At 32.5% G+C, this 27,864-nt stretch overlaps 1 protein-coding gene and 1 long non-coding RNA gene across 3 annotated transcripts in view; one reads left to right on the top strand and one right to left on the bottom strand.

Moving 5' to 3' along the window:
- Window positions 1-27,864, bottom strand: part of dpr12 (defective proboscis extension response 12) — a 433,627-nt gene that overhangs the window by 163,586 nt on the left and 242,177 nt on the right. The gene's annotated exons all lie outside the window — the stretch shown is intronic.
- LOC135836597 (uncharacterized) lies at window positions 14,174-14,776 on the top strand. Its single transcript, XR_010557063.1, has 2 exons — window positions 14,174-14,455; window positions 14,552-14,776. It is a non-coding gene; the product is annotated as an uncharacterized LOC135836597 (long non-coding RNA).

The raw sequence follows: 27,864 nt of genomic DNA, 5'->3' as shown, positions 1-27,864 counted from the left end.
AAAGCAATCTTCCACTAAAGAAATTTCAGAATTCCAGAAAAGTTAAAAATGATGCTGACGATGGCTCCAAAACGATCGAAAAACGTGAAATGGTACTTAACAGCTGGACAATCTCATTCAAAAATCAGAAAAATCTTGAAGTGCCTAAAATTGGGTTTTATTTTTAAAAACACACGCAGAAAAAAAAAACATTAAAATCATCACAAAATTATGTTAATTTAAAATTTAAAAATTGCCAGGTTCGGTGAAATTTGTGCATTCAAAAACGCAGATAAAAATCATTCAACGGGTAAAAATTCAGAAAAGTCTTACAAAATAGGAAAAATCATTCAAGATTTACTTAAAATGATAACATTTTTTTTAAATGCCTAAAATCTTTTTAATTTTTGAAAAAGTTTTAGAGAATTTGATGATAAGACTTGTCACCAAAATTAATTCAAATTCACGAGAGTATTCAACAATTTTTCAACAAATTTACTCAAAATTTTCCATGAAGTATTGAGAGAATTCATAAAAAATCTTCTAAAAAATGCTTTAAAAAACTCACGAAAACGATGCAACTTTTGTCAAATTACAAAAAATTTACATAGCTACATACATTTGATGGAAATTTTATCAAGTATACCATATCTACCTTTTCTATAATTTTTTTGGTTCCAACATTCATAGGAAGATTTCAAACAATTTTTTCCTGATTTCATGATGCTTTCAAAAATTTTGATTGTTCAAATTGAATTATTTTTGTGCAATTTTACAATTTATTACATATTAGGTAAGTAAGCAATTTTAAAAGAAATTCAACTGGGTATATCCTTCAAGTTTTAGGAAACATTTCCAGCTTATGAGAGATTTCCAAGTATTTTCAGAATAATTTTTGAAAAAAGAAAGGATATTTTCATGACAATATGCTCAGTAAAAAAAAAAAAAATGAACAAAATCGATGATTGAATGACTATAAGACTTTTTATTTATCAATTAAGTACCATATATTCTTAGATCATAAACTTACTAGATTATTGCTGAAGAAATGTCACGAAAGTAATAACATACCTGTAATCACACAAAAAAAATCATCAAAGCATTAATTATGTGCATAAAAAGAATACCTTATCAACATAAGTACTTAGGTAGCTCAGTACAAAAAAATAGGATGCATTAAAAAAACTGTGGATCTTGTGTAACTTTATGAATTCTCTGGAGTAAGTAAATTTTATGATGATTGAATTTCACTTATTTTATCATCCTCAAAAAGTGAAAAAAAAACACTCATGATAATATGCTGAACTACCTACACCATAGTAAAGCTCTCGGCGAATAGTAGCATAATATTCATAATGAAAAAAAAAAAAGGACAAACATAACAATCAAACAAAACAACAACATTTTGTGCAAGGAGAAAAATTGATTTTTTCCACTTGAAAATATGTAGGTAGGTAGGTACCTAAGCATATTGGCAATAATAGCACCTACGTCCTACATACGAATTTTAGTTGAAGAAACCTGTTTCCAACCTGAATATCTGAAATGTTGTATATTTGTGAATAAATAATTTTGAACATCATCATTTTGTATCTTTAACACTACATTAAATAAGGTAATCGTGTATTCGGTTTATGGCTGTTTGTTAAACTTTATGTACCTATATATTATAGATACCTATACCCCTAAAACGTACATTCGTTCGAGAGCCCACACCCTTCGATTAATATTTTCTGTTTACACTTACCGCTTTCATTGTACCCACAGTAAGTAGATACATATATCAATGAGAAGTATAGTTTACCCATTCCACAGTTACAGTACCATATAATGTAATCGTACACAAAGTGTTTCAACTCATAATTCCATAATGGCACCAGCAAAAGAATCACAGACTCGATCCTACCCTTCTCATTTCAATGATGCATCAAAAAAAAGTCCTGATTGAACATTTCAATGATAATTCATCCATTAATGCACTTTTTTTAGCTGCTTCAATCACTGAAGTATATGCAATTTGTAGTTGTTAATATTCCCTCGGCGAGATTAGAAGCGGTAAAAACTCTTGCAGCACCCTTTTAAACATGACGAGATGACGCTTCTTAAACGTTGAGGAGAAACGCATTACGAGCAGAGAAAACCCAACAACCTTCATCTTTCACAATGTTCGCATGATTGATCGAAAATCAATTTCAAAGAAAAGCAAAACATTCGTTCACAATAAGCAACTCGTTTATCGTACAAGTTTTATACAAGTTATGCGAGAATTTCTCATCTCCAATGCTCTTATTCGTATATTCTGTACGAAGTATCATTATCATCTATATAGTATGACCGAATTCTTATGACACTGAGATCTCAGCAACGGCTGAACCGATTTTGCTCAGTGACCTCTCAAAAAATAGGTTTTGAACTGTAGATGTGCAGGTTTTTATCAAAAGTTCTAAAAGTTGCACCATAAAGCTCAAAAAAGCTCAATAATTGATTTTTGCCAATACATAGCGCATTTGATGTATACAGAGACGTACGTACATTATACCTTGAAAGAGCACCAAAAGAAGTCAAATGTCGAAGAAAAAAGTTTACAAGATAGTTGTGCCATAAAGCTCAAAAAAGCTCAATAATTGATTTTGGCCTATACCTAGCACATTTGATGTATACAGAGAAGTATGTATATTATACCTAGAAAGAGCATCAAAAGAAGTGGAATGTTGAAGAAAAAAGTTGGCAAAAATAGTTGCGCTGTAAAGCTCAAAAAAGCTCAATATTTATCAAAAAGCTTATAGCATGACCAAATTCTTTTGACTCTGAGATCTCAGCAAGGCTGAACCGATTTTGCTCAGTGACCTCTCAAAAAATAGCTTTTGAACCATAGATATGCAGGTTTTTATCAAAAGTTCTAAAAGTTGCACCATAAAGCTCAAAAAAGCTGAATAATTGATTTTCGCCTATACGTAGCGCATTTGATGTATACAGAGAAGTACGACAAGTACGTATATTATACCTTGAAAGAGCATCTAAAGAAGTAAAAAGTCGAAGAAAAAAGTTTACAAAAAAGTTGCGCCGTAAGCTCAAAAAAGCTCAATAATTGATTTTAACCTATACACAGCGCATTTGGCATGTACAAAGAAGTACGTATATTATATCTTGAAAGAGCATCAAAAGAAGTGGGATGTTGAAGAAAAAAGTAAACAAAAATAGTTGTGCTGTAAAGCTCAAAAAAGCTCAATATTCGTCAAAAAGCTCAATAATTGATTTTCGCCTAAGTTTTGAAGAAAGCTTTGAGCCTAAACATTTGTACCTACACTTCTTCAATCTTTGAAATCAATCGATTGTATGTATGTAGTTTCAATCATCATTGTAAAAAGCTTAAAAAGCTGACGTTGGTACACTTTTTCAACCATTGAAATTGATCGATTGTAGCTTCATTCGACATGGAACTTCTTTTTTTGGGGGGGAGAGGGGGGAATTAGGTAACCTTTGAAATCAATTTATTGTAGTTTCATTCAACATGGAACTTTTTTTTGGTGGGGGGGGGGGTGAAAAATAAGGTAGGTATAATTATTGTAATTCTAAAAAGTATGTAATTTACAATTGTAGTTTGGAACTTTCTTTTTTTAGAGGGGGGGAATGACAAATAAGGAGGGTATAGTTAAAGTTGATCAATTATGTATTTTCAATATTCGACATGGAACTTTGGGGGGGCGGGTGATCAATCTCCATTGTAAAAAGCTGATGTTGGTACACTTTTTCAACCTTTGAAATCGATCGATTGTAGTTTCATTCAACATAGAACTTTTTTTGGGGAGGGGGTGAAAAATAAGGAGGGTATAGTTGAAATTTTAAATTGATCAATTATATGTATTTTCAATCTCCATCGTAAAAAGCTGACGTTGGTACACTTTTTCAACATTTCAACCTTTGAAATCGATTGATTGTAGTTTCATTCGACATGGAACTTTTTTTGTTTGAGGGGGGGGGGTGAAAAATAAGGTAGGTATGATTAAAGTAATTCTTGGAATAAAATCAACACCTTATCAGTATAGATCAATATTCACAGCAAAACCGCAATAATAAATTCAAATTAGTAAAATGCAAACCTAATCACCATAGATCGCTGCAAACCTGGGATAAAAAATGTCACTTCCTCTCCCTTGAGTGTTAATTTTCATTGCACTCCTCAAATTAGTTGAAAACGACATTTTTGGTGAAATTGTTCGATTTTTGTCATGTACCTACTTAATACGTATGTCATTTATTCGCAATCCTTGTAAGGTAAAATATTAACGGTCATCAAACATCTCCATACTTATTTTTACATCGTTCCTTCCAATTCTATTTTTCATAATTCTTATGTACTGTCTTCAATTATTCATAAAACATTTCAGTAACATTCAACCTTACAAGATAATATCCAATTATTTTCTCGCGGCATCGTTTGTCCCCCACAAAAACACAACGCTGTATAGTCGTATGGTCGTATAGTAGTACTGTACAGTGTACACTGTACATCGCCATACAGACCAGGAAAAAGAATTGAAAAAAAAAAGAACAAGCATATGTGTAGAGAAAAATCTAGGTACTGCACTTGTTTTGTTACTGTATCAAAACACGACAGAAAAAATCCCATAACCCTTTTTAATGTGCTTAAAAATATACTAATAGCGAAAAGCTTTTCTCCAAACAGACGACAACCATTCACCGGATAAACTTTATTCACTAGAAAACTTGCAACTTTTAAATCTATTTGAAATTTGCACCGTACAAAATTAAAAACTTACCGCAAAATGTCATCGAAAAAAACGAACGCTTTCTTTTTTTATTACTTCCTGATTTGTACCATCTCGCGACTAAAAAGTTTCCCGTTCTGAAGTAAAGCAGCCGTGAAAATTGGTCATTTACTGAATACATTACTTTTGGCGCAGATTTTCTCCTAGCTCGCGTTTATATTGTACTTGTATACGTCCTTTCGTCTCGAATGAGAAAGATTTCTTTTTGGATTCTTTATCTATACATATAGGAGCACTCGTATTCACACTTTGTGACATTTTATGTATATTTTCACGCTTTTCGTATTGTCATTTGATGTGAATATTCGTAATAAGATTATTCCATCGATGAGCATACGTGAAAAATACGCGGCACTTGACCCAAATATCGTATTATGTGGTTAATCGAACTGTTAAAATGTCAACTAATATGAGGTAGGTAAACCATATGCAAAGATTAGGTACCTACCTACCTACCTACCTAGTACCTACGTACCTACCAACATTTGAGAACCTTCCAGGGTAAGTATAAATTCGTTGCTTATTTAGGTATTTGGTTCCTTTTAAAACATCTATACTCAATGTACTCACCTAGGTATAGTAATGTACCTACTTCTTTAATCATTAAGAATAGGAGCATCATCATTCGTACAGCACTCACTTCAACATACTAAAATGTTGATATTAAGTATGCTTTTAAAAGTATATACAGAAGGATATATACCGCACGTATACTCGTTTTCGGAAAATATTTCCATCGTTTTATGTAGGTACCTACTACTACGTTCGCGTGATCCGGATTTTCTCATTTTCAACTTATAACGTTCAAGATTCAAAATTGTTTTTGCCTTCTCTCGTAAATGCTATATACTATATAACTGAGAAAATACCATACATATAGATCCGTTTCCTACATGTACTATATAGCAGGCGTATATACTTACTACACCATATGTAGGTACGTATAAGAAGAGAAATGACGCGTTACCGTACTAAAAGAAGCGAAGAAAAACTTTATTCATTTCTACAATAGACGAAAATTTCTTCTTTTCATTTTCACTTTTCATTCTTTATAATGGTCTTCTAGCTGTAGTATTTTTGTATTCTTGTATTTGTGTTTGTAACGCTATAGTAAGGGAAAGGTAGGTAGGTATTTGATATATCTTTATGTAGGTATGTGCTAAGTACGTGTTTTAGGTAATGTCCGTATTTATACGTAGCATGCAGAAAGTGAGGAAATAATCCAGAATGGATTTCTTTGGTACTTTGTAAGTGTATGTTCAAGATCGTGCATAGGTACTTGAATTGGGTATCAGCATAATTCGAGAATATTGTATTTTGCGGTAATTTAAATGGTTATTCATTTTTCTGTTTTTGCTAACTGCGGGTTGTTTACCAATGGCGAATGTGTAACTAGTTCATGCAATTAATCAAAAAAAGGTACTTGATATTGGTATTTCTTTCCTTATTTGATCTTCCAATAGGTAATATTTACCTTTGATTTATTCTTGAAAAAAGCACTATATCCAAGCAAAAAAGGTTTGGATCCGAAATCAAAGTTCAAAAAAAATGTTTATCCAGCTTGATCAGCATATTTAATCTAATGAGGTACAATTGAATCCGGTTTGGAAAAGAACATGCCCACACGGGCTAAAACTTCCACTATGGAGAGGAGACTTTATTCTCATTCTGGTGAATAAAATGGTCATTATTCATGAACTACTACATAGAAATATCTGGTAATGGAAAACTACAGGTTTTTTTTGGAAAATTAATGGTAATTTTGGATGAATTACTTGAGGTTTAATGTTTGGTAAATTATTTGTAATTTTTGGTAAATTACTTACTTGTAATTTTTGGTAAATTACTTGTAATTTTTGGTAAATTACTTGTAATTTTTGGTAAATTACCAGTAATTTTTGGTAAATTAATGTCAAATTTCAGTAATACTTACTGACAATTTTTGATGAACAACTAGGGTAATTTCTGGTGAATTAATGTAAAATTTTAGTAAATTATTAGCATATCTGATAAATGGTAAGTCGTTCGTTTTTTTTGGTAAAAATTATTAGTAGTTTTTAGCAGATTACTCACATCGTGGTTTTTATTAGTTGGTAGATGAATTTATGGTGATTTTTAATAGATTATAGTGTTGATTTTTGAGAAGTAATTAATTGGCAAATTTTGGCAAATAATGGTAATTTTTAGTAGAGAACAGACAAATTTTGGTAAACCAATGATCATTTCTGTAATTTTTGATGTTTTATGTACTGATAATTTTTTATGTTTTTGATAAACTACAACTAATTTACATGGGAAAGTTACTGGTAAATCTTAATTAGTTGGTAAATTATTGGTAATTTTTGAAAAATCACTGGTAATTTTGTCAAGTGACAGGTAACTTTGTTAAGTGACTGATCATTTTGATGAATTACTGTTAATTTTGGTAAATTACTGTTAACTTTGGTAAACTTCTGGTCATTTTGGTAAATTACTGATAATTTTGGAAAATAACTGGTAATTTTGGGAAATTATTGGCAATTTTTGGAAAAAACTTGCCATTCGTGGTAACTTATTGATAATTTATGGTAGGTACCTACATAAATTACTGGTGATTTTTAGAATATTTTTCCTCATTTTTTTCTCGTAAACTTTGGACTTTTCAAATGAGGAATGCAAAAAAGCCCATCCCAGTATAAAAAGTTATACCTGTAGTGATTTTTTCAGAACTTTTGAGCAAAGACGTGATGAAAAAATTTATAATTAACACTGATTTTCACCTCATCCAAAAAAAAAAATTCTACATGTGACTTACAAACAGGCTAAATTATACAATATTTCTTGTTTTCAAATTATTCATGCTCAAATTTTTGGCATTCTATTTTGCCCAAGACTCTGAGCCCCAACATATTCACCTCCGAATGCACTTATTAGAGAACCGTGGTATGCACTATTTCACATATTTTCATCGAGGTCTATCAGCATGAAAAATATTCAAAAATTACCGACTTCAAAGTGTAAAAAGCTCGGCGATTTGACATGGAATGGCCCTAGTAAAACATACAAACTTGTTTTTTAGAACGTAAAAAACGTTGATTATAAAATTTTGCGTTTGAATAAATGAACTGCCACTGAACTAACCAAAATTATAAATTAAAAAATCAACCCCATTTCACCTATTCCATTCCAACTTTTTTTCCTGCCAACTACATGACCTCTACTCGTACATCATTTTTCCTAATTAATGTTTGCTGAATTCTTTTAGCATGCAACTTCAAGTTTTGAGGAATTGAGAAACATTGACATCTCACATCAAAAATAACTATGTACCTGCATAATTTTATTTTACTTTTGAAGAATTGCCAATTTTCGAAAGCTTTTGCCCTCATTTCGCTTGAACCTTTCTTCATCCTTCTAAAAATATTACAATTTCCTGAAAATTGTAGTTAGAATTTGAAAATGTTGAAGTCATGAAGATTATAACCTTTTGCATCAAGAATGATATGCCGTTTTGAATTTTGAATCATCAGTTGTTTCGCACTTTTGCCTTCACTTAGCTCGGGATAATTTAATGGAAAATTAATTAGAGAAATTTCAGAAATGTAACCAAACTAATAAAAAAAATTAAACTTCGAATTCGAATCACCTATGACCAATTAGTTTGAAAAATCTTGGAGGGGGAAGGAAAAATCTGGAGTAAAAAGTTGAAAAATCTCAGTACGATTTCCTAAAGAAGAAGAAACCTTACAATACATTTTAATGACGCATATCATTTAAACGATCTCAACGTCTGGCTATAACCGCAATCATGTTGTCTTTTTATTACACATCTACTAAATAAAAAATTACATCATCGTACGAGAAGAATTTTTTTAAAGTAGCTGGCTAGTGAATCTTAACCAGACATCGAATCATGGTTCGTTTAAAAACTTCCTTATTAGTTGTCAACGAATTTCATGTCGATATATCTGAAACGGCGTAAAATTTCCTCTCGCTTCCTCACTCCACGTATACAGCAGTCTCGAAGCCAAGAAAAACCGCCAACGCGATTCGACTATTTGCCATTAGGGTATCGATTTTTCTCATTAACCACTTAGAAAAGTTTCACGTTGCGGAAGGCAGTTCTAAAAGAAAAGAAAAAAATTTCAACTCGTCAAGGAATAGATGTGTAATACAAAGTACCTGCAGCCTCGCAACCTAAATACATGAGAAACTTTATTCCACCATATCGCGCCAAACTTACGCACCAGAACAGAAGGCGAATGTGTGTAAGGATGAAGGAGTAGGTATAAGTCTAAGTAGTAAGTACGCACATCACACAATGAAAAAGTTTCCGCTCACAGTAACACCTCTACGTCTGATGACTATACCTATCCTACCATCTTATACAATGTGAACGACACCAACGTATAATGAGGAAAGAGAAGCGCCTAGAGAAGATTAAAAATATAATAAACGCGTGAGAAAAACTACTACGGATGAAATATGCAAATATTTGCAAACAATGAAATGTAAACCACTGCTGGAGCATTATACTTGCATTAAAAACATACCGTTTTAAATATTATTAACTGATATGCGATCAAAATTATCGAATTAATGCCTAACTTTACACAGAATTAAGTAAAAATACGCATATTAGGTAACAAATTGTTTTACGTTCGCATAAGTCATTTTTTCTGCCATTCGTCGTACTAATACATTATTATATCTATACTAATAATCTAAGCTCTATATCAACGAATGCTCGTTGGTGGTTAATTATTAATTTCGAATTCATTACGTGAATAATTTCTTTGCTACTCCTTGCAGTATGTGTTCGGGCTACCGGCCGAGAGATTCCTAATCTGTAATATTTTTATAACGGTGCAAAAGTTTTTTAACTTGTAAATTGTGACGTTATACCAGTCAATATCTCGTGGTGTGGATTAGAAAAAATAAAGATGAAAAAAGCATTCTCGAATGTACTTCGGACTCGTATTGTGATGGTGTCTCGGTACCGAGAAAGTTGCTCGAGTTTTATTCGTTGTTAATACAACTGTTACGATAAAATTCGTTTTTCATTACGGTTTGCAAAGTTACATAATATTTTTATTTTTATATTGCCAACGATTCGTTGTATTTTTGCAAACGAACTCTGATGCAGATGATCCACACAGTCACACATTTCCCCCTAATCAAACTATTGATGCAGTTCATCAGTCAGAATCCCATAACGAGGTATTTTATGATTCAGAAACCAATACTCACACGTCTTCCTCCTCGAACGAATCCAATACTCACCCAATAAGCCGAAACAATCGAGACGAATTCCCATACTCTCAAAATCACGAATTTCATACTGATGCATTGCTGCATCATCGTCATAACATTTCCCAAAACGATCTTGCCAGTACTGATGGATTTCAAACCCAAGAAACCAAACATTTGATATCCATTATCTCAAAAAGTTTCCTCCAAAGAATTCCAACAACTCGTATCGTATATTCAAAACTCAATTGTAAGTACACGTGTACTATACGTACCTACCTACCTACCAACTTTAGCTCGTATAGTACGATAATGTGATATGATTTGAAACACTTAAACGTAATGAAATTACGTTCTTGCTCCTTTTTCGCACACATTCAGATACTAATTATTGGCCTTTTAACATGGAACGTGTCAGATTACCTCCTGGATATCAGTCTCCTATTAATATTCATACCAACAGAATTGACGAAATAAGATTGCCTCCTATGGATACTCATTCGTATGAAGAAATCGACGAGTCTGTGGAATTTATTTGTTTCAATGCAGGACACACGAGTAATTATTCCAAATTAATCAGCATCAAAATATGTCCCACTTTGGGTATTTTATAAGTTAGGTATGTAGGTGTTCTGTTCGTGAAATTGATTTTCTTCAAATAATTAACTATAACTGAGAGTATTTAAAGGTGAAACCAATTTAGGTCATAAGTCGATTGGTGTAAAATTATCTGTCAATTTTTGGCGTATGACGATTCAGTTAGTACATGAGACAGACGAGACTCACTTCGGATGATGGTTTTTAGATATAACGAACAACTTGAAAGAAATTGTAGGTTTATAGGTAGGTACCTACCGATTATCTGTTTCTGTACCATCGATAACAAGTCCTAAGAAATATATTCCTGGGAGGGATTAGGTATACAGTAGCAGTTTTCGATCGCTAATAATTAATTCGCATGATAATGAATTAGATTCAAACGGATAGATAATTAGAAAGCAATTTGTGCTCGGTGTGGGTAATCATCTACCTTTCGATGGTGTGAATAAATTAATTCGATAGGTACCAAGACTGAATTAATACATAATACCTTACTTACCTACCTATCAATTACCTACACTCGATTTTTTCACATGTTTAACATTTTATCATTTGAAGTATTTAGCACTTTTTTTCGTTGGATACTCATTGCCCATGGTAAACGCGTAAGATTCTATCATAGAACCTTTAATGGCATGGCATTGGCATAATCAAAATTTGCAAAATCAGGTTAGGTACGCACATATTTTGCATATCTTTAAGCTCCAGGCTCTGGAGACAACAAACAGTAATTTTTTATGTGAGAGATTTAGGTACATATACCTACTTCGTGTCCGGAAATCCAGAATTGAACCAATAATTAGATTAGCAACCAGATGGGTGAAAAATTCGATTTCTGATGATAATTCCAGATCTGGCCGACCGACGCGACGTTAGTACATATTAGTCGATTAAGTATCAAGCATAGACCTTTCGGCCAAAATTGCATTGGCTCAAGTTTCATGTGGTGGGGAGATACCTTACTTTAACATGAAAAAAAGGAGTAAAAAATTATAGATATTTTCTGACCGGACGACCGGATCTGGCCAATGGTGGTATGAGTTGATCAGGTATATATAGAAGACTGCCTTTGACCAAAATTTGAGCTCCGGAAGTTGGCACGCTGAAGAGATGGATATTATTTGTAATTTTTTTCCATTTTTTGAGACCCTTTGGAGGTTCTATAGGTTTCCACGTTGGATAAACAAATTGCTTTAATAGATGTAATAGAGTACCCTGCCCCTGCCCAATTGACCATATCACAAAAAAGTTGAGCTTTCAAAGAAAAATCATGTCGGAAAATGAAAGTTTTGAAAAAGCTCAAATCCTTCATTTCCAACACAACAAATGAATATAAATTAGAAATTTAAAAAAACAATAATAATTTAACAACACGAGTAAGAAACATTGAAAGCACTTTTTGAAAATATTTTTAAAGATTTACTTGAGGAAAAAATCGTAATAACGATAGTAAAAAAGGTCGTCTGTTAGTTCACAAGTTGAGCAAAATTAAAAACTTGGTGAAAGAAATACCTTTGAACAAAAAATGAAAAAAACAAAAATCTATGTTACTAAGAACGGATTTTTCTTCAAGTCATAAAACTTTGTTGGAAATCAGACCCAAAGATGACATAGAATTTGGCGAAATTACGAGCTTTGTTGTGGGGGTAACTCATAATAAAAACATTTTTCCTTTGAAGCACAAGATCAAGTTGTGGCATAGAATTTTCTTCCATTTTGAATGCCCTAAAATCTCAAAATGAGCGTATAGGTAGGCTGTTTTAATTCTGGAAATCTTCTTTCTAGATCATATTAAAACTATGAAAACATTTTGAAGACCATTTTCAATGTGAAAAAAAATGTATTTTTAGAGCACTTTATTCCCAAAAAAAAGTCTTAATACCCAAAAATGTGCGATTAGACTGCTTCAATTCTAGAAATCTTCTTTCTACGTTATTTCCTGCTATATACCAACACATTTTAAGAACCACTTTCGACATAAGCGCAAAAAAAATGTTGGCACAATTTTTTCAAATTAAATGCTCTATAAAATCTAAAAATGTGTGATTAGCAGCAACTCGGAAAACTTTCTTTCCAAATTATGTTCTCACTACTTCCAACGTTTTTTAAATGCCAGTTTTGAGAACAGGAGTACATTTTTTAGGTAAGCCTATACCTCCAAACTACCCCAGGAATACAAAAACAACACGTGACTTGTTTTATAACTTTTGATGTAACTTCCTATATCCAAATTTATAGACCTTTTTAGGAACTGAAGTCGATACAGTAATTCGAAAGTTTCAAGATGTCAAAACCAGAGACATTCGTTTAAAAATACTCCACTGGCAATATTATTCAATATTCACAACATGCGGAAAGAACTACGATAAAGTGACCGTTTCATCTTTATATATCTCTACACACACACATAAAACTGTAGTTTTTTCAACATTACTAAATAATTCAGCACGTTGTAACCAAATTTATGTGATGTTTCAGTCGAATGTAAGGTAAAAAATGGTACAAATCCTCCGTACATTCAAGGAGGTCCATTACCAGCCAAGTATATTTTCGACAACATGCATTGGTACTTGGGAAGAGGTCCGGCCGGTAGCGAGCATTTAATAAATTGAATACCGTAAGAAGATAAAATACATTATTATTAAAAATTAAGGAGAGAAAAAAATCGATTTCCTGATAAGTTTTCCTCGGGACTTAATTTGTTCGATATTACTTAATAAAAAATTTATATTACCTACGATGAAAAATTGATAATAGGGCGAAATTCAATATAGGGATACATATATTTAGATAGGTAGGTAAGTATCGTTTAACTTTCGGATAAAATTATATAAATTTTACAATTCGCTTGTTCCGATAGCACATTTTTGAAATTTTTATAAACCTGATGGAATATAGTCATTTCCAATTCTTTCATACATAATAACATAATACGTATAGACTTAGATGTTCTTGTAGATGTAAATTACCTATGCTGCGTTAATTTTCAAGAACAACTCTTTCAACATGATATTTTTCAACACTTAAGTATCACGCTTCAAGCCTTTTCAATTTCAGTACATTTAAAACATTTATGTACGTGAAATATCATCCGCACACATGTATTAGGCAAAAATTAACGCCACCTGCTGCACACCATGGTACAAAATAGGTACCTACATATAATACCGTGTACCGTAATAATAATAATTTTCTATACAATGGAATTCGTTTATTATACGCCATACAAACAAATATCGCACTTTCATTTTCATCCTTTCCACACACTCTTGTAGTATTACACGCGGAATTATTATACACACATATTGGGATTGCATAAATAGCGATATCATTTCGGTATGTTCTTTCAGCCCCTTCGTAATTTAACAATGAATTTGTTCGTGTTCGGTTGTACGTTAAAGGTATATGCTGCGGAAGTACATGTTGTACATTACAAAGAGAAATATGGCTCATTCGAGATAGCTAGAAAAAAGCAAGATGGATTGGCTATTTTTGCATTATTTGGAAGGATAAGTGTTGATCATTTTGAATTTTTCTTCAATATCTACTATGTCCAGTTGTCCAGTGTCACCCTTTGACTGTATAATCTTAATCCTACACTTTATTATTTATTGTGTAGATCACATCGGATGATAATGCTGATCTTGAACATTTCCAAGATATCCTTCAATACTTGTTAGATCCTGCCAAAACACATGAGAGGAAATGGCAAGACGTATTCAAATTTATACACAAAATTGTTCTAAACAATCAACAATGGATGACATATCCCGGATCTTTGATAAGTGCGCCTTATAAAGAAAGTGTGAGATGGTTAGTGTACTTTCAATGTTTCAATATATGTATCATCGAAGCAGGTAAGGAAATTTCATTCAAATGTTTCTCATGTCATAGTACCTATATCTACTTTGTATATACCAGCTTCGTTATTATTATTAATAATTTTTTTTCAGTTGGATGTGTTACGTTCGACACTAACGAGCAAAGGGCATAAACACCTGGATCATAGAAGACCAGTATATGATGTCAGAGGTGATAATTCGACCTATGTTGGTGCGAAAGGGATCACATGTATCAGTAGGCACAAAATATTTAAAAAATGTACATATACTAATTATTATGTAAACTTTGAATGAAATTCTGTGATAAGCATAGTGAGTAAAGTAAATTATTGGTGATTGGTGTTCATATTTATGTACATTAGGGTGGATCAGAAAACATTTATAGTTTTTGATTTCACTGAAATTGAAGCATGTTGGAGATTTTTTTAAATCAAACTTTCACTCAAATCATTTTGAGAGGAAAATTTTCAATTTTTTGACCACAATCTTGCGAAAATTCATCCACGTAAATACTCGAAAGCTATAATTTATCTTTTAAACCATCGCATTGGCGCTATCGAAACCACTTACACATCGAATTAATTACCACAACCAGCCTTTTATCGGTACATACGACGCTACAAAGCTGGACGTTGCGCGTCACAGTGTAATAAAACAGTCAACCCTTACCATCATCTAATGAAGTCAACACGGATAACAAAAAACAAAATAATTGATCAATCGAATACCACGTATAACATTTTATACCTGGATTACAGTTGTTTTAAAACACTCCTACTAACCCTAAAATTAAATTTGAAAAGGGACGCAACGAAGTATTTTCCAGCTTCCTTTGATTAAAGTACCCGTATCAACTGTCAAAGAGAACATTCCAACCCTTTTCTTGTAATTGATAATTGATTTCAGTTCGGCAAAAAATACTTACTCGGAAAAAGAGGAAAAATTTGGCCGATCGCCTTCCAACTCGTACTCCTTATACAACTTTTCTCTTTTCGTTTCCTGCTTTCTCTGTCTGCGATTTCTTTTTTATCTCTCTCTATTACGAGAGCTTTCATCTTCAATTTGATTCTTACCATAAGATATCGTCAACTTGCCCCAATCTACTCTTCGTCGCAAGTGTCCAAATTATTCAATTTTGTGAGCTCAATATAATACCTTACCTAATGCCTGATGAGGAATTTCAATGTTTCATTTTTGGCAGCTATTTAGGTGCTGGGAATTGCAATAAAGAAGTAATTTTCTCGCTTAATGTACTTATTTCACACAGTAATTAATAATTTGTAGGTATAATAGGTAGTTCAATTTAAGCATGTCGTAAAATTGCAACCTTGGAATGTAATTTTTAAACCTCATCACGCTACTTTCACTCAATCCGAATCTGTAATTGAAATTATGGGTTATAATGACGATTATGAATTATAGAATGCATAGTAATTAAATTTTATAGTCTTGGCCTCTTTTCAGGCAGAATACTTCCAACTTTGAAAAAGTTTTTCCGCTTGATTTTTTGCTTGTACTACAAGTATTTCACAAACTGTCAGTTGAATTAAAAAATTAAGCGGATGCTGCGAATTTTCTCTCTTACAACTTTAGTTATTACGGTATTTTTTTTTTTGCAAAAAATATTAAGGATATTCTCGCAGAAAAAAACAAAAAGGAGAAAAATCATCTGAGCACATTTTCTAGAGTTTACTAACGAGACAACTTTTCTTATGTAGTTGACAATTTATTGAAAAAAAGAACAAAAAAAAAACTTCAACAAAAAACAATTAACTTGTTTCAAAGAAATTTGAGTGTAGGTTAGAAACAAATTATTTTCCCATTTTCTTTTGGGAGATGATAAATTCTTCGATATTCGTCACTGCTTCGTAATTTGTTAAAATTTATGTTTCGAAACGAAAAGAAGTACGAAATAATTAATTTCATAATAATATCTCATGTTTTTCAAATAGGGTATTTTTTCATTCCAGACCTAATTGAACCATCTTAAGTATTTTTTTGGTTTGATAATTTGTAGTTTAAGTAAATGTGATAAAATTTTAATTCACTTTGGATTTTAAAAGTCAATGTTCAGTCTAAAATAATTATATACGCTCGAAGAGTGCAGATATACTGAAAGTGCTTTCAAGTGTGGAGGTGGTTGGCATCGGCGAAAATTTCAACTGAAAATAATTATCTAAAATTCCAGACCAAGTGACCAATAAAAAAACCTTTCGATAAGTCGGCCTCCAATTTAAACGAGACCAGAATTGTTGGAATAGACATGATCTAAACCCTTATAAATAATCAACATTTCAGCAGCCCAAATTGGTTTTTCGCACATTTTCAAAAATTCAAAATTGACCACTCTTGACGGTTCTCAAAAAAAGTACATTAAGTATATTCAGTCCAAAAACTTATATCAAATTTTTCGAACCAAATTTCACTGTTTCCGGTCATTTTGAAGCTTTCAGCAGGATTGTTCATTTCTCCAGAATTTTGAAATTTCTCCAAAAGGTGTAGAAATGGATTTGGGCAAGGGCAGCTAAAAATCAAGTTGTGACTTGTGAAACAGGCTTCTCGAAGTTTTTCTTGACTAGCATTCTCCAGTAACTGATCACTAAAAATGTAGTAGTGAACAATAAATGCCGATTAACTTATTAAGTACCTAGGTCTCTAGAATAAACCCACGGCTCGATTTGTAGCTTCACAACATGATTTTCATGCTTTCCTAAGACATTTTTAAAATCCTGGAGAAATTTTTAAAATTTTGGAGACATTGAAAAAATCTTACTGGAAGCTCCAAAACAGCTCAAAAGGTGAAAATCAGATTTGGAGGTTGCTTTTGGAAAAGATCTAGGTAGCTGTTTGTGTAAATTTCAAGCATTCCTCAAGAACAGAAAATTTTTAGTTTTTAAATTCTTTTATTCTGGGCAAATTGGAGGGGATTGCATATCAAATGAATTATGCACTACTCTCAGTAAAGACATGAATTTTAAGCAGTGCTTTAAAAATAATTTACATTTCTATCCAAATAATTATTAGGTACTAGGTACCTATCTATAATATTTTGTTACGCTAAAAAAAATTTCGAAAATGCTAATTCACTGCAATACCTATAGATATTTCCATCATCATTTTGAAATTCACGTCGTCAGTAAAAATCGCTCGTATTTAAAATTTATCAACTAACACTTGTAAATATCACGTTGAATCGGTTAATTTAATTAAAAATTCCAACCGATACACGACAAAAACATTTATCGCGAATTTAGAATCATTCGTGGAATGTGTTATTTTTTTTTAATATTCACGTCGAATATTTTCAACGCTGGTTTTTATTTACTCTCGTTTCGCGATTGCTTTCGTTCGTATATCAAACATTGTTCGAATCTGTATTCAACACAATGGCGTGATTATAATATCTGCATAAGTAATCATGGTTTAGAATTTTATATCGCGAGAAATTTTCAAAAAGAATTATTAACGAATTAATGAAAAAAGCAACAAGATAATGACCGAAGGTTTTTCAACGAATAAAAAAGCTTTCAAATTGTGAATGTATTTTTCAGATTTGAGAATGGAAAAGTGATTTTTTTTTTTTAAATATGTTTTCCGAATTTTAAATAATTTTTCTAGAGTTTTAACTAAACGTACACATTTAATTAGCGTTTTTCTATTTCAAATTCGAGATTGAACCTCTGTCCAAAAATACTTCCATCTTAAAGAAAAAAATGTGAGAAAAAAAATCGTTTTTCGTCAGTATCATGCACCTCGAACTCCAAACCACAGATACGTTGTCGACAAAAAGTTCAAAGCTACACCGATCTCGCTTCTAAATACCAAGAAAACTACTCGAAGCGTAAATCTTTACAGGCGAAAACGACGTAGGTACTCGATAAACTCGCGATTTACACTCACAATATGGCCAATTTTACAAACCAATGATTCGGTGGTTTTAACTACTACACATCGAGTCGAACAAAAATCTTATGTATCACCTTATAGACCTTATACTGTAAGGTTACCTTTGATCCATGTAGGCACCCGATGTCCCTCCACTCATCTGTAAGCCAACTGCCTATTTACTCACATCGTATAGCTTAGGTAATATGGCAGAAAGAGAGAAATACACGCTACCGCGCGTAATTATTCGTTCGATTGAACCGCCTTTATTTTCTAGACCGTTTTAGGTTTCTTACAGTCATCAATTAAAATCCCGCCAGCTTTTAGCTTTCACTCAAAGTTATGATTACAAGAATATAGAATTAAGGTTGAAAAGGGGATTTTCATTATTAAAGCCGCATCACGCCACCGCGCTTATAAAGCCTATACCGCTCGCTCTAGCTCTGTAAACATAGACGTATACAGTGTAGGCCTATACAGTCTGTAATCTGCATGTTAATTATGGATTTCTTTTATTTATGTTTTGCGCATTTATATACTCGCGTCGAATTTATAAACGCTCGCATAAATGTATTTTACACATATAAAAACATACTACATATTTCGATTTATACATTAAGTTCGACGAGTATAACGCGCCGCTAATTTAATGAGTCGTAAATATATGCGGCCGGGCTGCGTTAAATAGCGACGACATATCGTCGACGGAAAGGCCTTAAAAACTTATCCAAGTCTTGCACAGCTTAGACTAATAATTTAATGAAAAATTAACGGCGTTGTCGATAATATACTCGTATGCTATGTAGATACACAATTTATCGTCTCGAGCAATAAATCTTCCCATCTGTAGCCGTTTCAACGACGCTAGTGTCAAATTTGAATATACGAGTATGTTCGAACGAGCTGCATGAATATTTTTCAAAATTATTAGTCTAAATTTCTTTCGTAGATATTATGTACTTACACAACTTACCAATACATTACTTTTGCATAGGTACATTATTATTTTTTGTTCAAGTAAGTACATTACTAAGCGTCTGGCATTACCTAATTTGAAAAATAGGCAACATTTCACACACAGTGGTCCTACACATTAACCAATAAACGTCTGTCATGGGTAGCTAAAGGCCGAAGAGAGCCTGAAAAAATGCATGATTGTGAATTTCAACCCCCCTCCCTCTCCTTGGTATAAACTTGAAATTTTGTAAAATTATTCAAAAGTGACCTTGCAACCTATCAAAATGTGTTAACATTTCATGAGAAATTCAAGTAGGTATAGACGACAAGTTTTTTGGAGCATTTTTGAAATTTTTTTAGTTCAATTGAGTCATGATTTTTGGGATTTTCAGAAGTCTACGCAAAACATCAAAATGAGGTGAAATTTTGCGATCAATTTAAATATTCTGGCCAAAATATTTTTTGAGCATTACTGAAAAATTTTTACCTCAAAATTATTATTATGCGACTCTTTAAAATGTATTGAAATTTCAAGAGAGAATCAATAATTTACTTTTTTGAACAGTTTTGAAAAAAGTTATATAAAAATTTGATTGATTTTTAAAACTTGTTATGGATTTAGAAACATAACTAAATTCTTTAGCACAAAATTCTCCAAAAATTCTCCAAAAAGAATTTATGTAGCAAAAAAATTTATGATTTTCGGTGGAATTAATGTTTGAGTCATTGTGATTATCTGCAACTTTTTCGAACATCCTGAAAATTATGTGTCTCATACTTGCAGCTCAAAAAGCTTCAAAATTGCTTTAAAAATATTTTCGTCGAAATATTTGAATTTTTCGCCAAACTTAAACCTATTTAGAAACGCCGCCGCATCACACTTTTTCAGTAATACTGAAAATCATGACTCAATTATAGGCTAAAAATTCGTCAATTATGCTCATTAAAATATTTGGACAGAAATTTTTGACTATCAGTAGAATGTTGAGCACATTTTGATGGGTGCATTGCAACTTTTTCATAAATTCCGATTCGCGTGACTTAATTTTGAGAGCAAAATTCTTGAAAATCGATCAAAAAACATTTTTGTTGAAATGGTTGAATTTCTTACAAAATTTTAAATAATTTTTATAGGCCACGTGACAATTTTTCAAAAATACCATAAACCATGACCAAATTTTTGGCTTAAAATAATTCCTCAAAATTGCTCAAAAAACATTTTTATTCAAATATTTGAATTTTTTGCTAAATTTTAACACATTTTGATATGTTATATGGCACTTTTTCAAAAATCCTAAAAATTATGACCGAGTTTTGAAGTTGAAATTTCTCAAAACCGCTCAAAAAACATCTTTGCCGAAATCGTTGAATTTCTCACGAAATTTTAAATCATTTTCATTGGTCACATGAAACTTTTTCAAAAATCCTACAAGTTCATGTACAAATTTTTGGTTTGGAGTAATTCCTCAAAATTGCTCAAAAGCATTTTCGTTAAAATATTTGAATTTTTTGCATTTTAGCCCTCTTTCGATACGTTGCACTACACTTTTTCTAAAATTCTGAAAATCAGTACTCAATTTCAACCTCGAAATTCTTCAAAGTTACTGAAAAGAAGATGTTTGGATAGAAATTTTTGATTTTCTGACTTTTCAATCCACTTTGATAGATTGCGTTACAACTTTTTCAAAAATACCTGAAATCATAACTCAAATTGTGATTTCGTAATTCTTCAAAAATCGTATAAAAAATATCTTCGTCGAAATACTTGAACTTCTCACGAAATTTCAACTCATTTTGATAGGTCGTATGACACTTTTTCAAAAATCCCAAACGTCATAATCCAATTTTGAGCTTAAATTTGTTCAAAATTACTTGAAAAGTTTTTCGTTAAAATTTTAACCAATTTTAATGAGTATCATGACACTTTTTCAGAAATGCAGGAAATCATGACCATTGCTTGGTCTCAGAATTTCTCAAAAATGCCCAAAAAACATTTTCTGGAATAATAATTTCAATTCATAATTTTTGACCATCAAAATGAACAAAGTTTCATTGAAACTAAAATTCACTCATCAGTAAATTTTTGAAAGTGTGTACTCTCGAGAGGTGAAAGTATTCATTTTTAAAAAAACAATAAGAACAGCAACTTCCCAGTTTCATGAAAGACCAGCATACATAAGAAGATCCTATTGAATATTTCATCACTTAGGCTGATAATCAAAGTCAAGAGGTACTAGGTATATATACCTGAACTCATATAAATAATTTTACGATTTTCAAGTAATACAATACATTACACCAGAAGTATTGCTTGATATTTGGAAAACCCAACGAATCGAGCACTTTTTCACATTCCACCAAATAATCATATATTTCGGCTCATTCGAGTGAAAATGCATTAAAAAATTCGACGATTATTCGGGTATGAAAAATAACGATTTTTTAGCATCTCGACGCGACTACGACGAAAGTTGAACCTTTAAAAATACTATTCCTCTTATTTTAATTCTCATCCTCATATATATATATGGTATATTTTTTGATTCATCTTATTCGTATTACCATATACTTTTCAATGCCTCCAACAAACAACTCTACACAGTACGTATTCCGTCAACGTTTATTGTTCGATCGCTCCTGCTGTATATTTCCCTCTCTCTCCTCTCTCTCTCTCTCTCTCTCTCTCTCAAAAACGCCAACATCCATATTGTTGAAAAAATTTTGAAAAATGAAATGTACTTGAAAATTTTTATGGCTTTCGTGATGATGGTTTTAAACGACGAAAGACGCGATGGTGCACGCGCCATTCAAATACATTCGTATACTTATCAGAAAAATAGAGAGAGAAGAAAAGTTTTTTTTTCGGAGCTTTTTGGTAAATTTGGTACACCCTCTTCCGTTTTCCGTATACTATTAAGAATATTAATGAGAAAGGAATACTTCTCCGGTTACTATAAAAAAAAAGAAAACCTTGACGAGGAATTTTTCTCCTCATTTTTTTTTTCGACAATGAAATAAAAAATTGATTGAACGACAAAGCGAAAAATTCATAAATATTTAAACTTTTTTTTCAGTATTTCAAGGATTGTTTTGTTGTATTGTCCAAGTAGACAGCTGTAGAGCTATTTTTTTTGGTTGCTAAAAATATCCGCTAAACATCGAGACCTCCGTACCAGGGAATACATTTCAAATGAGAACTCCTCGAAAAAGACATACTGCCTCCGGAAATTTCAAAAACTTATGTTCGTCGGTAAACCAGTTAGAATATAAACGCCCATTCTAATATAAAATTTGGCCGAGCGTAAAAATCAAATACATAAAACGAGATTAAAACTTTGGTGCGAAATTTCTGCTCTTTTCTTCGCCGATATGAGGCATGAATTTTCAGTTGCACGTAACCATATAAACTTGATTTTCAGAGTGTAGGTATACTTGGAATGATAACTGAAGAATACCTACAAATATATTTGGTACGTATCTAAACCTATCTATAGCTATATATAGCTTGAATATACCCGCAGAATTTAGTTCAATTATAAATTTCTCAAAATACTACAGGTAAGTTAACCCAATTTATGTAGAAAATAACTTTTGTTTGCGACGTGAATTGCGAGAGGACTACGACTTCGACAATTTGTTCTTATTCGCGCACGACTACAACGATTGAATTTGAATTAGAAATTTATCGAACGATGAGACTAAAAACAAGCGGCATAGAGACGTTTGTTCTTCATCACCGTTGTCATCTCGTACAAAATTCCTCCAACTATGGATAATTTTTTCGTTTGAAAATTCAATTAACAAACGCAAACATTCCACGAGTCCACGACGACGAGGCAAAGTCGTGGAAAAATAAAGGCAGGCAACCAGTGTGGATAGATACGATCGGTATGGGTAATTTTTTGAGATTTTATAATTTAATTTCGCTATCACGTGTGTACGGGTTAGATACGCATTACTTAATTGCCATCGACTAAGCCTATAGGCCAGCATGTCACGCAATTTTTTCATCGAATAAAGGTATTCATGCGATATATTGAAAATGTAGGTACAGCAGAAGGCCGGTTTTGGCATTTCGAGCAATATGACGTTAATGATACCGCATCTCACATCTTAATTACACTTGGTCGCGTCCACAAAACACGACAGCCCGGATCGGTATCCGGAGCTTTGGTATCGCGGTCCAACGTGTCACCGATATCTCGAACAAAAAACTCATTAAAACTCATTAGTTCGACATGTCTGTCAAAAAAATTCAACGTCGAGCGTCGTCATCCAGCTTGGCGATGTTTTTCGCCCGATATGGCCGAAAAATTGCGCGAAAAAAACGGCACGCGATAATATGAACGACATTTTTACGTCAAATAAACGTCCCGCGCGTTACTTTTTGAATTTCATTCCAACGCCAGCGCCGGAGCTGGCGAACGAAAAACGTAGAGACGTGAGAGAAGCCTTTAAAAAGACCGAAATGAAAAATGCCTTTTCCAAAAACGTGGCAGCACGAAAAGAACATTGAATCTTTTAATAAAAGCCCTTTAAACGGTTCTTGTACAATCTTTTAAAAGGAATATATGACTTTCAATGATCGTATATATTGTACGCCTTTAAATAAGAACCAAAACTACACTCCGGCCTCTTTATATATAATCCCCTTTGTCCTTATATAAAACGCGCCCAACATAGCTGATAAATTTCGCAAAAACACCACCGCCTCGTCTCTCAGCCAATACCTTTGGGCGCCGGCGAGTATTTTTTTCCCGCCATTTCACCCCCATTTAGCGTTCTCGCGGAACAGGCAGTCTGAAAACTAGAAGGCTTACAGCTGGTAAATAACCGTCCCTCATTACAGCCCGACCGGAAACTTTTATTCCACTTATGAGAAGATCACGTGACGTATCACAAGCGTCGTGCGATAAAAGTTCACTTTTATGAGATTTTTACAACTAAATCGTTCACGCGGCTGTCTACTTTTCGCCGTAGTTTGAGCCTACGTCATCCTTCGACTACCCTTTGGTGAACGTATGTCGTGAATAAAACCTCGTCGCAGACAAAAAACGGATATTTTTTTAAGGTAGTTGGGTTTTATGCAGCGAATGTTCGGTTTATTTGCAGAATTATCGAGTGCAACGTTTGAAAAAAATATATAAAAGTGTATACCCGTGCAGGTTTGATTGCGATCAGAGAATATCGTAAAGTGCACAGTGTGGTGCTGAAAGTTTCACAAGTCGGAATAATTTAACTGGCATTATTTTTTTTTAATATTTTACCTCAAACTTTTGTGAAGGCATAGTCCCTTTCCATTGTAAGTTTCAAATTTTTAGATCAGATTAAAAATTACGTCTATAAAAAATCCAACTTCCAATTTTTCAAACAGGTATGTGTGCTAAATTTTTGAAGAAGAATGCGTTGTATAAATTGGGAGGGCTATACCTACTTTTTCTCATTGGAAAATTGAGAGAAAAACGAGCAAAATTGAGATCCCGTGAATTTACGGCAAATTAGTTAGGCAATTTAAATAACATTATGCCAATTAAATTGCATATCCATTTTTTTTTTCAAATAGGTAGCAAAACATTGAGAACTTGTTTGAAACTTGAAAAGTTTTGGTATAGAAACAAACACTCAGTATATGTATTTGAAATCAGTTATTGAAAGTTGAAAATCTCATGTTTGAACTTCCAACGTGAAAGTTCAACTTTTTGCAATGAGCAAAATGGTGGTAAATTAACTACATTAAAAATTTGAAAAAATTACATTCTTATTCGTGAGTCGAGACTCACACTTTTTCAAAGTGACTGAGATTTCAATACTTCTATGTATAACGTACTGGTACAAAAAGGCTATACTAATTTTCGTCAAAATCAAAACAAAAAAAAAATGGCAGTGAAGAGGCATTTTTGAATGTTCTTAATTTTAAAGCGCTGAATTCGAATGATATATTTTTTCTATTCTACCCCCTCCCCGAACACCCTTTTTTCCGAACAACAGTACCCTAAAAAATTAAAGTTGTTTTATTATGTTTTTGATTATAGCACCAAGTTCAAATATTGATTTATCAATTTTCAAAATTGTATCTCAACAATCCTAGAGAATACAAAAGACTTCAAATTCCCATTAAAATTGAAGAAAAAAAATCATAACTATAAGAAAACTGTTTATCAAATTTGTACTTCATTGATTCAATGAAACTGAGAGTTCAAATTTTGGTTTATCATTTTAACCTGCTTCCTATGAAAGCTCTCACTAATGCCCTTCAACCTGGTGATGACTTTTAATTATAAGACAATTAAGTAAAATAACTTCAAAAAGTACCCATGACGTTCTAATTTAGCTGGGCAAGCCCTCTCACACATTGTTGCATCTAAAAAGCTAAAACTTCGGTTATGGAGGGTTTTTGAGATCGCCGATCTCATTTTTGACCAATTTGACCCCAAACCCAAAAATAAACACAAAAAGGGGTGTGTAAAATTGAAAATTTTTCAAAAAATACGACATGGGTATCAATATATCAGGGGGTTTAAAGACGCTGAATTAATTTTTGAAGACTATAATTTCATCCCAACCCCCAAACTTGACCCCAACGAAAATTAGATAATTTAACATTTTTGTACCTACTCATTTCAGAGGAGTTATTTTTGGTCAGTGAGGAAAATGATCGATGAAATTGAAACCAGCGGCGTTCTCGAAAATCTGCAATTTGATACCCATATTGCATTTTTCAAAATTTTAGAATTTTGTAACCTTCCCCTCCCCACCCTTATGATATTATTTTTTGGTCAGAGGGGAAAATAGTCGTTGAAATTGTAATTAGCGTTCTGAAAACCCCATAATTTGGTACTCATATTGCATTTTTCAGAATTTTTGAATTTTGTAACCTTCCGGCACTTCCTCACTACACTCTTATGAAGTTATTTTTTGGTCAGGCGGAGGGGGAGGAAATGGTCGTTGAAATTGTAATCAATAACGTTCTCAAAAACCTATATCATATTGCATTTTTTCAAAATTTTTGAATTTTGAAATCACCATCTTCTCATCCTTGTGAGGTTATTTTCGGTGAGAGGGGCGAATGGTCGATGAAATTGCGATTAGTGTCCTCAAACCTATAATGGGATACCCATATTATTGCATTTTTCAAAAATTATCATCAAAGTTCGCTTAAAGAGTTACCCTCCTCCATTTTTTCAAAGACGTGCAAAAAGGAATGATTGGGGGAAGGGGGTACAATCCTTCCCTCTAAACATTTTCGGTGTTCTTTTTTAAAAACATGTTGAACAACTTTTTGTTTTTGAATGAATCAACAATGTTCAGTCGATTTAACTCATTTTTTTTTTTTTTTTTTTTAGAAAACAAACGAAACTTATTTCAAAATTTAAAAAAAAAATCATCAAAAAATGTCTGGAAGGCGTTTAATGGACCTTCAAGGTAGAGATTTAAAAATGCCCTCTAGAACACTGAATTTTATTTTATTTTTTTTTTCGACAATTTCGACAGCTTGTAAGAAGAAATTTTAATATCACAACGAAATTGAAATAAAACGGGGTCAAATGTAGTGGAAGGTTTTCGATTTTGAAAATTTTTCTTTTGGAATTTTTTAAATCTCGTTTTTCCTTCAAGGGTTACCTAATCCTAAATAAATTTAAAATAAGGGAATTTGAAAAATTGATGAGTGATAAAATTTTTTAGCAAAACTTTTATCCAAAGTAAGTGATGACTTGAATTCATTTTTTTTCTTTTCTTTTTTCTAATATCACAGCCTGATTTTTTGTCCAACTTCTTGATGACAATTTTTTAAGGTCTATCTGCTGACTTACTCTAAGGCCTTCAGTTTTAATGCATCAAACGCAAAAATATAGACATGGCAAAAGAGTTGAGAGGAGTTATTTGAAGAGAGTTTGACCAAACTTCTTGAAAAAAGACTCGATTCGACGACGAAGTTGAAAAAAAATCCTTGCTCAACTTTGAGCCTGATGTGCATTGTCGATTTCTATTTTCTGCTCATTACCTAATTCAAGTTCGCTCAGATAAATTTTCTCCAATTTTTTGGATTTGATCTCTCAGTATCTTTGCAGCCTTCACCTGTCACTATTCCGGTAAAAATGACCGGCTTGCAGAACACTGAGCGGTCATTTTCAGACTAATTACATCCGTACAATGAATCACGCATAGGCCAGTTAAAGTAGGTAGATAATTTTTGCGAAAAAATACACGCATAAATCAAACCACAGTCCAACTTCCTCCTCTAGTCCAAAAACGCTGAGGAAAAAAATAGCCCAGCAGAAAATTTTAATACCATTTTGATAAAAGTTTTAATGGTATAATGTCAACGCGAGACGAGAACAATAACATTCAACAAGTGGTTTCTAATTCAATAGGGTACACAAAGTAGCAGCGGTTTTGTTAACGATGCATCATAAAAATTCAATCGTAAAGAAAAGTGAAAATAAAAAGTCGCGTTATAATTTAACGCTTGGCTGCAAATCTATCCTAGATCTTGGTAGGAGAGAAACATAATTTCCAAATACGAAAAGCTTTCTTATTTCTAGCTACGAGAATACGCGAACCGAAATTTATTTACCAAAAAC

The sequence above is a fragment of the Planococcus citri genome, chromosome 2 (genome assembly GCF_950023065.1).
Source record: "Planococcus citri chromosome 2, ihPlaCitr1.1, whole genome shotgun sequence".
NCBI classification, from domain to species: domain Eukaryota; kingdom Metazoa; phylum Arthropoda; class Insecta; order Hemiptera; family Pseudococcidae; genus Planococcus; species Planococcus citri.
This window is presented reverse-complemented; position numbering and strand designations above follow the sequence as displayed.